Raw genomic sequence first — 9605 nt, 5'->3', positions numbered from 1 at the left:
GTAGTGGATAAAGCAGACAGCATACAAAGACAGATAGGCAATGTAAGCAGAAATAGAAACCCTAAGAAAAACAAAGAAATGCTAGAGATTAAACAAAAAAAAAGTGAAAAATGCCTTTGGGACTACCTGTAGACTAGATATGGCTGAGGAAAGAATCTCTGAGCTAGAGAATATATTAATGGGATCTTTAAATCAAAAAGCAAACATAGACTAAAAGTCCAAAGACTATGGGGCAACTACAAAAATTACAGCATATGTACAATGGAAATATCAGAGAAGAAAAAGGAACAGAAGAAACATTTGAAATAACTCGGATTTTCCCCTAAATTAAATATCAGACCTCAAACCACAGATCCAAGAACCTCAGAACACAAAACAGGATAAAACTCAAATGAAAAACAAAATCTATGCTTCGGCATATTTATAAACTACAGAAGATCAAAGATATAGAAAATCCTAAAAGAAGCCGAAGAGTGGGCACCTGGGTGGCTCAGTGGGTTAAAGCCTCTGCCTTCGGCTCGGGTCATGGTCTCAGGGTCCTGGGATGGAGCCCCAAGTCTGGGGAGCCTGCTTCCCCCTCTCTCTCTGCCTGCCTCTGTGCCTACTTGTGATCTCTGTCTGTCAAATAAATATATAAAATCCCAATTATCATATGGTTTCACTTATCTGTGGAGCATAACAAATAGCATGGAGGACAAGGGGAGTTAGAGAGGAGAAGGGAGTTGAGAGAAATTGGAAGGGGAGGTGAACCATGAGAGACTATGGACTCCGAAAAACAATCTGAGGGTTTTGAAGGGGCATGGGGTGGGAGGTTGGGGGAACCAGGTGGTGGGTATTGGAGAGGGCACGGATTGCATGAAGCACTGGGTGTGGTGCAAAAACAATGAATACTGTTATGCTGAAAATAAATTAAAAAAAAATTTTTTTTTAATTCAAGCATGAAGAAGGGGGAGTGAAATATTTTAAGTATTAAGATAACCCACCAACCTAGAATTATGTACCCTGTAAAATATCTTTCAAAAGTGAGGGAGAAAGAGTCCCCGACAAATTAAGGGAATTCATTGCCAGTAGACCCTCTTTGTAAGAAATATCAAAAATTTCTTTAGCTGTTGAGTCAGTTGAGGAAACTGGAATCTAAAGTTTAGGACCCCCTAATCCAAGGATTTGGTTGGTATGGGGAAAAATCACTATTGCCCTTCTGTCATCCCAGAATTTTGTCAGGAATATATTGGTTCTTCATACACCTTGATGCCCCTCAACAATCCTTAAGGAGTCTGGAAATAAGTAGATGGGAGACACCTGAAGTATTGGAAGTAAGACCAGCCATATGGTTGGTATGGGCTGGGTGGAGGTGAGGATGGCACCCCAATGGCAGGTGGAATGACCTCTAAAAGAGGCCCTACAACTGAGTCTGAGGCTGACCTGGGTAAGACCATCTAGGAAAGGTGCTGAGCCACCTTCTGTAGACCACTGAGCCATGGAAACGGCAGAGATGGTAGAGGGGAATCTTTCCCAGATACCCTTATATGACCTCTGTGGAAGAAGAATAAACCCTGGGAGACTGAAGCACTGTTGTAATTTTTTTTTGTTTCTCTTTAATTTTTTTTAAAAAATACATATTTCCTAGAGTATTTTTTCCAACTTTATCGAGGTATAACTGACATACAAAACCATAAGATTTTAATTCTTTAGAGAAGGAAAACGTAGGTCAAACTCAGATTTATATAAAAAAGGAAGACAATCAAAGAGGGAATAAATGAAGGTAAAGTAAAGTGATTAATTTGTAGGCAGCATATAGTCAGATACTGTGTTTTATTCATTCTGCTAATCTGTCTTTTGATCAAGTAGTTTAATCCATCTACATTTAAATTAGACTTTGTTTTCTGTATGTCTTAGTTTTTCTACCTTCCACTTCCTCCTTTACTTTCTGTATTAGTGTGCCTTGATATTTTTGTCGTGACATGCCCTGATTCCCTTCTCATTTCTGTGTATATTATATATTTTCTGTGGCTCCTACCAGGATTACATAACACAACCTAAATTATAACAATCTATTTTTAACCTGATAACTTCAGTTGAATACAAAAATTACCTTTACAGTTCCATCTCCCACACTTGATCTTATGTCACAATGATATCTCTATATTACATACCAATTAACAGAAACTTAGTTTTTATAATTTTATCTCAAATTTTATAAGACAAGAGTTATATAATAAACTAAAAAATGGCACAGGATTTTATATTTATCCATATATTTACCTTTACCAGAAAACTTTATATTTCCATATGGCTCTGAGTTACTGTCTGGCATTCTTTAAAATTGAAGGACTCCCTTTAGTATTTTGGTAGGACAGCCATGAACTCCTTTAGTTTTGTTTTGTTTTGGGGGGTTTTTTTTTTTTTTTTAACCTGAAATGTATTGCTCATTTTTGAGGACAGAATTTCCAGATTATTTTTTCCTGTCAGTACTATGAATAGATCATCTCATTAGCTTTTGGTCTATAAGAAATCTGATAATTTTAAGCTCTTGTACATGGCAAGTTATGTTTCTCTTTCAGATTCTTTGTCTTCCACCTCTGGCAGTTTGATTAGGTCTCCATGCTCATCTATTTTATTTTACCCTACCTAGAGTTTGTTGAGCTTCTTGCATTTGTACACCCATTTCTTTCATCAAATTTGAGAAGTTTTAGGCCATTATACAAGTAAGCTCTCATTACAAGCAAGCTTTTTTTCCTTTTCTGGGACTCCTATAATGCATCTATTTGCACATTTGGTATTGCTCCATAAGTCCCTCAGATTCTACTCACTTTATTTATTTTGAGGAAGAAAGAGAATAATTGTAAATACTTGTCTTCAAGTCCACTGATCTTTTTTATGTCTGCCTGTTCAATAGGCTGTTGAACCTCTTTAATGAATTTTTCCCCTCAGTTATAGTATTTGCAGCTCTAGAACCTACCTGAATTTGTTTTGTAATTTTCACCTGTTGACATTCTCGTTTAGTTCATCTATTATTTTCCAGATTTAGTTTCGTTGTCTCTGTTCTCCTTTAGCTCATGAACATACTTAAGTTGGTTGTTTTAAAGTACTCCTCAAATAAGTCAGAGGACTGTATCTATTTAGGGTAAGTCTGTAGAACTTTATTTTGTTCCTTTATGTGGGTCACATTGCCCTCTTTATTCATTTTCATTGTGATCTTTTGTTGAAAATTGGGAATTTGAAAAAAGTCACCTCTCTATCTTTGCAGACTTCTATGCAGGGAAGAACTTTAAGCAGTCCAGCATAAAGGTGTAGCGTTCTCTCCAACCTTTTTTTGGTGATGCATCTTCCCTGGGCCTATGTGTGCTTATTCCAATTCCCTATATTTAGGTTGCTTTTAAAGATCTTAACTTCCCTAAGCATTCCAAGTCTTACCTCTGCTTCTTAAGAGGCTTTGGTGTCTTATTGTATTTCTTTGTCCATAATCTCTTGATCCCAAGAGCCCATGTGCCTGTAGCCCCCCAGCAGCTCATGGACTGTGGTGCCTGCCCCCACTTTCAGGCACCTCCAACCAGATATCCAAATCCTGCCCTTCCCTGAATTGAGAAAAAAAGTAATCTTTTAGGCAGCCCCCAGACAAATCATAATATTGTAAGCAAGTTTAATTATTTTCCTTCCCTCCCGAGGGAAGAACCAGGAATTGGGTAGCTTTTTCTCAACTGTTGACAGACAGGATGGGGCAAGGGTAGCAAAAATGTCAGTTTTCTACTATTTTGAGTACAGCTTTTTGTTTTTACTGTGGTTGGTGCAGCTTCTTAACTGGGTTCTGGAGTTTTTCAAAGCTACTTTGGCTTACATATTGCTTATTCAGGGGGGTACTCTCAGTTCCTTTTTACCATTTCTGTATATCCCAGCTTTGAACTTTTGCCTCCAATAGCCTGCATCTGAATGTCTGTACTTGAATCTGCCAGTCTGGAGGATTTCCCTCAAATTTGGAACCACCTCATCTGCAGGTACAGGGAGTCAGAAGAATCTGGGAAATTTTCTCCCTGGGGCCATCTTTAGCCAATGACTGTCTCTACCTGAGGCAAAGGGAGCTGGGTTTTCCTATCTCTGTACCCATAAAATTTGGAAACCTAGCTTTTATCCTCAAGTTCTCTTGTAGAATCAAGCTATGCCCTACCCTCTGTGTGACCTTGCCTGAGTCCTATACCTGCTTTGATTTCTCCCCTTTCCTTGCCCTGCTTCCCAGACTACCTTGCTACTCTCCTTGGAACTTTTCCCTAATCACATGTACATATCCTCATGTCAGGGTCTGTTTCTGGAGACAATACAAAGTATATGTTGCATTTCTCCCTCAACAAATAGCAACTTACAGATCATCAAGATTAATCAAACCAAAAACTGTACGTTACTCCACATTAAGCTCCTCATTATAGATTTTGAAAGTAGGCTTTTCCTAAACTGTCTAATTTGCAGAAGATCTTAGATATTGCACAGGAATTTGGGACAAGGGAAATCAGCATGGAGGAGAAAATCCCTTGATTACTGATCCATTCAGATCCTAGCAGGAAATATATGGTACATTTCATAGATTTAACTAAAGAGTAGTTAAAAAGGGGACAATTTAATGAGGCAAAAGTAAAGTTAAGGGAGATAACAAAGAATAGTGAAGCACAAAGAGAACATCAACAGATTGATCTGTTATGGCTACCAGGACCTGGAAGTATATGGGGAGGAAGTTGTTAATGGAACCCAGTACAAGCTGTAGCCATGGGAGAAATCACACAGGAGTTGTGGCTTTTGGTAAAGCAATACAGCCACTGCTCATCATGGCCTGTCAGGAAGGAAGCATGGGGAATAAACACTCCATCCTTTCATTCCACTCACCCTCTGAACTCCTGTGGGTGCCTTCCATTGGCTGAATATTCAAGTCAGAAGACAAGTGTGGAAGGCACATATGTCATTCCTTCCAAGGACCTCCTTTCTGACCAGCTGCAGAAAGCCAATCATTCAAAGTTATGCCGGAGTGGGAGCAGCCCACTTCCAGTGACTGAGCAAGGTGTGTTATAAAGTCCCAGCTATGTCTTCCACTCAAAGGACACTAAAATGGACAAGGCTTCAGAAGTCTTAGTCAGGCTGGTCAAAGTCTGTTGGGTGTATTTCAGTTTGGTCTCTTTCTGCTTGGTCCTGCTTTCTTCCCTCGCTTTCACTGGTGTTGATACCTAGTAATTATCCTGCATCCCAAATTCTATTTCAGTGTCTCCTAGAGAGATAAGCCCATGACAGCAAGAGAGATGGGTGCTGCCTTCCCCATAGAACATCCTCCTATGTACAGAGCAAGATAGAGAATAGCTCTGGAAAGGTAAATGCAGAACAACCAACAAATAACCCATAAACTTACACTTACTCCTAGTCCTGTGCTTTCAACTGCTCCCTCCCTTTCCTTTAAGTGTAGAGTGAAAGTGAACCCAGTGCCCTGTGATCTGAGGGCGCTCACGCAGTTTGAAGACATGTGCAGGGACTGGTGGAGCTGTAGTGAGGTGTATATACCCTCACATGCTATCCCTGTCACATATACACTCCATGTGAGAATCTGTACACGTTGTCACCATGTCTCCAGGGACCTGTGTTGCATGATGCATGTCAGGCCTTTGTGCAGCTCCCCGCCGTGTGCCATCAAGGGAAGCCCCACACAATGCTAAATGATGCGGCTCTAAGTGAGCTGATTAAGCAGTTCAGTTACCCAATCTTCCCTGGGAGACGAGGAGGCTTCTGGGGACATGCCTGAGGGAATCAGAATGGGATTCTAGTGAAGGTGGCTAGCATGATCGCCTGCCGTTATGGTGAATGCCCCTTGTCCTAGGACTGGGGCATGCTGTGCTCAGACCTGAAGGGCAGTGAGGAGCCACTGAGATGGAGAGCTGTTGGACTGAAGCAAGCTTAAGGCAGAGTCTGTTCTGACTACCATGTTATTTGTTCTCAGCCCCTCTGGCTTCTTTGAGTAATTCTGCATCTCAACCAGATTTTTTTTTTTTTTTTTGCATCTGAATATTTGTTTTTGTTTTTGTTCTTGATTCTACTCTGAATCCTGTCTCCATCACATGGGAAGTTCCTTTAAGGATGGGACTATATCTCCTTTGCAACAAGTTTCTCCATGTTGCAGGGAGAGACTGAGACAGACTTCGGAATACCAGGTGTTGATCCCTGGTCAACACCTATAAAAGGAGAGAGAGGAAGCAGAATGGGGCAGAGAAAGAACTGAGATTCAGACTCTGACAAAGCCCGGAGCAACCTTACAGGGAACTCTGCAAACACTGGAGCCCATCAGTATTGGGCTGAAATGCCAGGTCTTTATTCATATACTCCTGTTACTGGGCACAAACTATCCCAGAAACATAGGGCATCCGGTTCCTTCTTGATGGACATCTCAGTGGCACATTTCCATGTCTGATGTTTTTCTAGATGAGGCTTTTTCTTGCCAATTCTCTGTGGACTCCAGGCAGTGGAGGGGAAGGATAACAACCCCTGAGTTCCTGAGAAGGAAACAGGTGGGGTCCCATAAGGGATCATGGTAGTTCCTGTTAGACATGAGTTTCATGTCTAACTTGAGCTGGTCTTGAAAAGCTGGGCTAGACCCAGAGTCACAGCTACCTCTGGCACCTCCAGCTCCTTCCTCCTTCCCTAAACAGCCAGATTCAAACTGAGACAACAGGACAGAGGCCCTGGGAATCCTCCTCGGGGAGAGCTAGTGATTACAGAAAAGTAAATGCATTAAAGAACTAGATAATTAGATAAACACAGTAATTCAGAGTTAGCAAAGCTGCAGTATTTCCTTGAGATAAGAATGCTTTTCCTCTCTTGGATACTTTTTGTCCTTTATGATAATCTAGAATAGCAGTTCTACTGTTTTGGAGCTAGAGGAACTGAAGTGCCTTCTCTGTCCTTCAACCTTCTCCCAGCCTCCCAGGGACCCACTTTTGGGTGTCAAGAGCAGGAGGAACATTTTAGGCCAGCTGTCTTGTCCAGAAGCTGGGAAATGGCTCTAGAGCAGTTTCAGTCCCCTGAAGATTCCCATAAACCTACTCTTTCTCCACCTTTGGGTAGTTGGCTAAAGGCTGTGCTGTGGCAGGGCTAGATAGACCCTAGGACCCATTTACCTCTGTTCCCTATCTGACCCCAACTGTAGCCATTTGGCCACTTGTCACTTGTCTTCCTGAGATGCTGTCTGGACAGGTGAGGCCCACTTTGCCTTCTGCCTAGCCCTAGTTGAAAGGCAACGGGAGGAGTGTCTTTGTGACACCCCTCAGGACTGCACTAAGCCAATTCTCATAGGCACTGGGGCTAACTTCACCAACTTTCAGGATCCTTCCTGGCTGGGGATGCCCAGTCTCTGACCCCAAGAGCCACCTCTTCCCACAGACCTGAATCTGACTGTGCCATATGCTACCTCTCAGGGTATGTCCCACTGTCAGGGGCTCCTTGCATGACCTAAAATACTGCTTATTGGAATAGGGTTGGTGAAACAGATGCTGATGAACACTAAAGCTATTCCTCTTTCTCTCTGGGCACCTGTCAGTAGAAAAGCAAGCAATTCCCAAAACCTGCCTCCTGCAACCTCTATCAGAGAAGGGAGCTGCATGCCAGGTGGTACTACTGATGCTGAGGCTGATAGAGCTCTGCAGTGTCTCATCTCTCTGGATATGTGCCAGTGGAGTCCCAACAGGAAACAGGCAGCTCACTCAAATTTGGATCATTAGGTGAGGGATTATTTCTAAAAGAACTCCTCAAAAGCTTTGAGTGAGGGGCGCCTGGGTGGCTCAGTGGGTTAAGCCGCTGCCTTCGGCTCAGGTCATGATCTCAGGGTCCTGGGATCGAGTCCCACATCGGGCTCTCTGCTCAGCAGGGTGCCTGCTTCCTCCTCTCTCTCTGCCTGCCTCTCTGCCTACTTGTGATCTCTCTCTGTCAAATAAATAAAATCTTTGAAAAAAAAAAAAAAAGCTTTGAGTGATATATAGGGGAACCACAGAAGTAGCCTATAACAAGCAATAAACTTGTCTTCCTCACCTTGGGGCCCAGAGGTGATAAGGAAGGGAGACTTCCAGAACTCAGGGAGCAAGTCCTGAAGAGAAGATCACCTTGAGAGTGGCAGCACCCTTTGGTAGAGGTGACAACCAGCTGAACGTGACCTCCTAGCGGGAATAAATCCTATCCTCCCTTGTTCCTCTCCCTTTTGCTGATATCCTGCCTGTCCTCCCCATGAACTGAACGTAACCAGGGACCAGAGGGTGGCAGCAGAGCCTGTCCATCCTGCTCGGCCTCCCATGGCAGAAAGGGTTGGGAATGGTGGATATGAACAAATGGAACCCATCTGGTAGGGTTTTCCTAATTTCCTTTTCAGTTAGTAAGTATATGCCCTCATCAAATCTCATTCTCAAGAGTTAACTGAAAGACTGTATCTTTATGTGCTCGTATTTGATATCTATTGCTGTGTCACAAATTATCTTGTTTTTTCTTACAATTTCAAATCCTGGCTTTATTATTCTTAGACTCTTTTTTTTTTTTTTTTTATGAAAAAACTGTATTTAGATTTAGCCAGCTGGACTCAGTTTAGATGATCCCAATGTTGTTGGCAACATCCAAAGCATCATACTCAGGGGCCAGCCGAACGTATGCCTTCTTCTCTCCATCAGGCCTGATTAAGGTGTTGACCTTGGCTACATCAATGTCATAGAGCTTCTTCACAGCCTGTTTGATCTGGTGCTTGTTGGCCTTGACATCCACAATGAACACAAGTGTGTTGTTGTCTTCTATTTTCTTCATGGCTGACTCAGTAGTCAGGGGGAACTTGATGATGGCATAGTGGTCAAGCTTGTTTCTCCTGGGGGCGCTCTTTCAAGGGTATTTGGGTTGCCTTCAGAGACGCAGAGTCTTAGGTCGTCAGAACATAGGTGATATGCGGATCTTCTTTTTTTTGTGACTGTGGACGCCTTTCAGCACCGCTTTCTTGGCTTTCAAAGCCTTTGCTTTGGCTTCGGCTTTGGAAGGGGCAGGGGCTTCCTTCTTAGCTTTCGGCGCCATCTTCGTAAAAGGGCTATTCTTAGACTCTTAACCAGGTTAGCACACATCCCAATAATGTTGAACATTAGGTTTTCTTTCACTAACACTCAATAAATCATATAATTATTCAAGAAAATATAAGGATGTTCTTAAAAGAGGTAGAGCTTACAGAATGTAACAAATTATTCTGAAAGTTAAGAACTTAACATTCTATCATAGCTTCTGTCCATCAGGAATCTGAGGCAGCAAAGCTGGGTGGTTCTAATATAGGGCATCTTCTGAAAGCTTGACTGGTGCTAGAGGGTCTGCTCCCAAGGTGGCTAACTCATGTATCTGTGGATATGGTGACCAATTCATCCTGGCTCACCCAGGAAAATTTAAATTATTGTCTGTGGCTGCCATGGCATTCTACAATGGAGGCATTAGTTGGATAGTTCAGACAGAGACCAGTTGGCCTTCAAATCCTAAAATATTTAGGATTTGGTGCTTTATGGAAAAGATTACTAGTACTTGACTATAAGCCCATGGTGAAAATCAACTCCAGAGGAGATACAAAGTCTTTCAAC

The 9605-nt window shown here is 42.3% G+C and overlaps 1 pseudogene across 1 annotated transcript; it reads right to left on the bottom strand.

The window, feature by feature from the left end:
- Positions 1-8574: 8574 nt before the first annotated feature.
- Positions 8575-9060, bottom strand: LOC309865029 (large ribosomal subunit protein uL23 pseudogene; annotated as a pseudogene). The gene has a single exon. The product of its transcript is annotated as a large ribosomal subunit protein uL23 pseudogene (transcript).
- Between the last annotated feature and the right edge of the window lie 545 nt (positions 9061-9605).

This window comes from Mustela nivalis (assembly GCF_964662115.1).
Source record: "Mustela nivalis genome assembly, chromosome: 5".
NCBI lineage: Eukaryota > Metazoa > Chordata > Mammalia > Carnivora > Mustelidae > Mustela > Mustela nivalis.
This window is presented reverse-complemented; position numbering and strand designations above follow the sequence as displayed.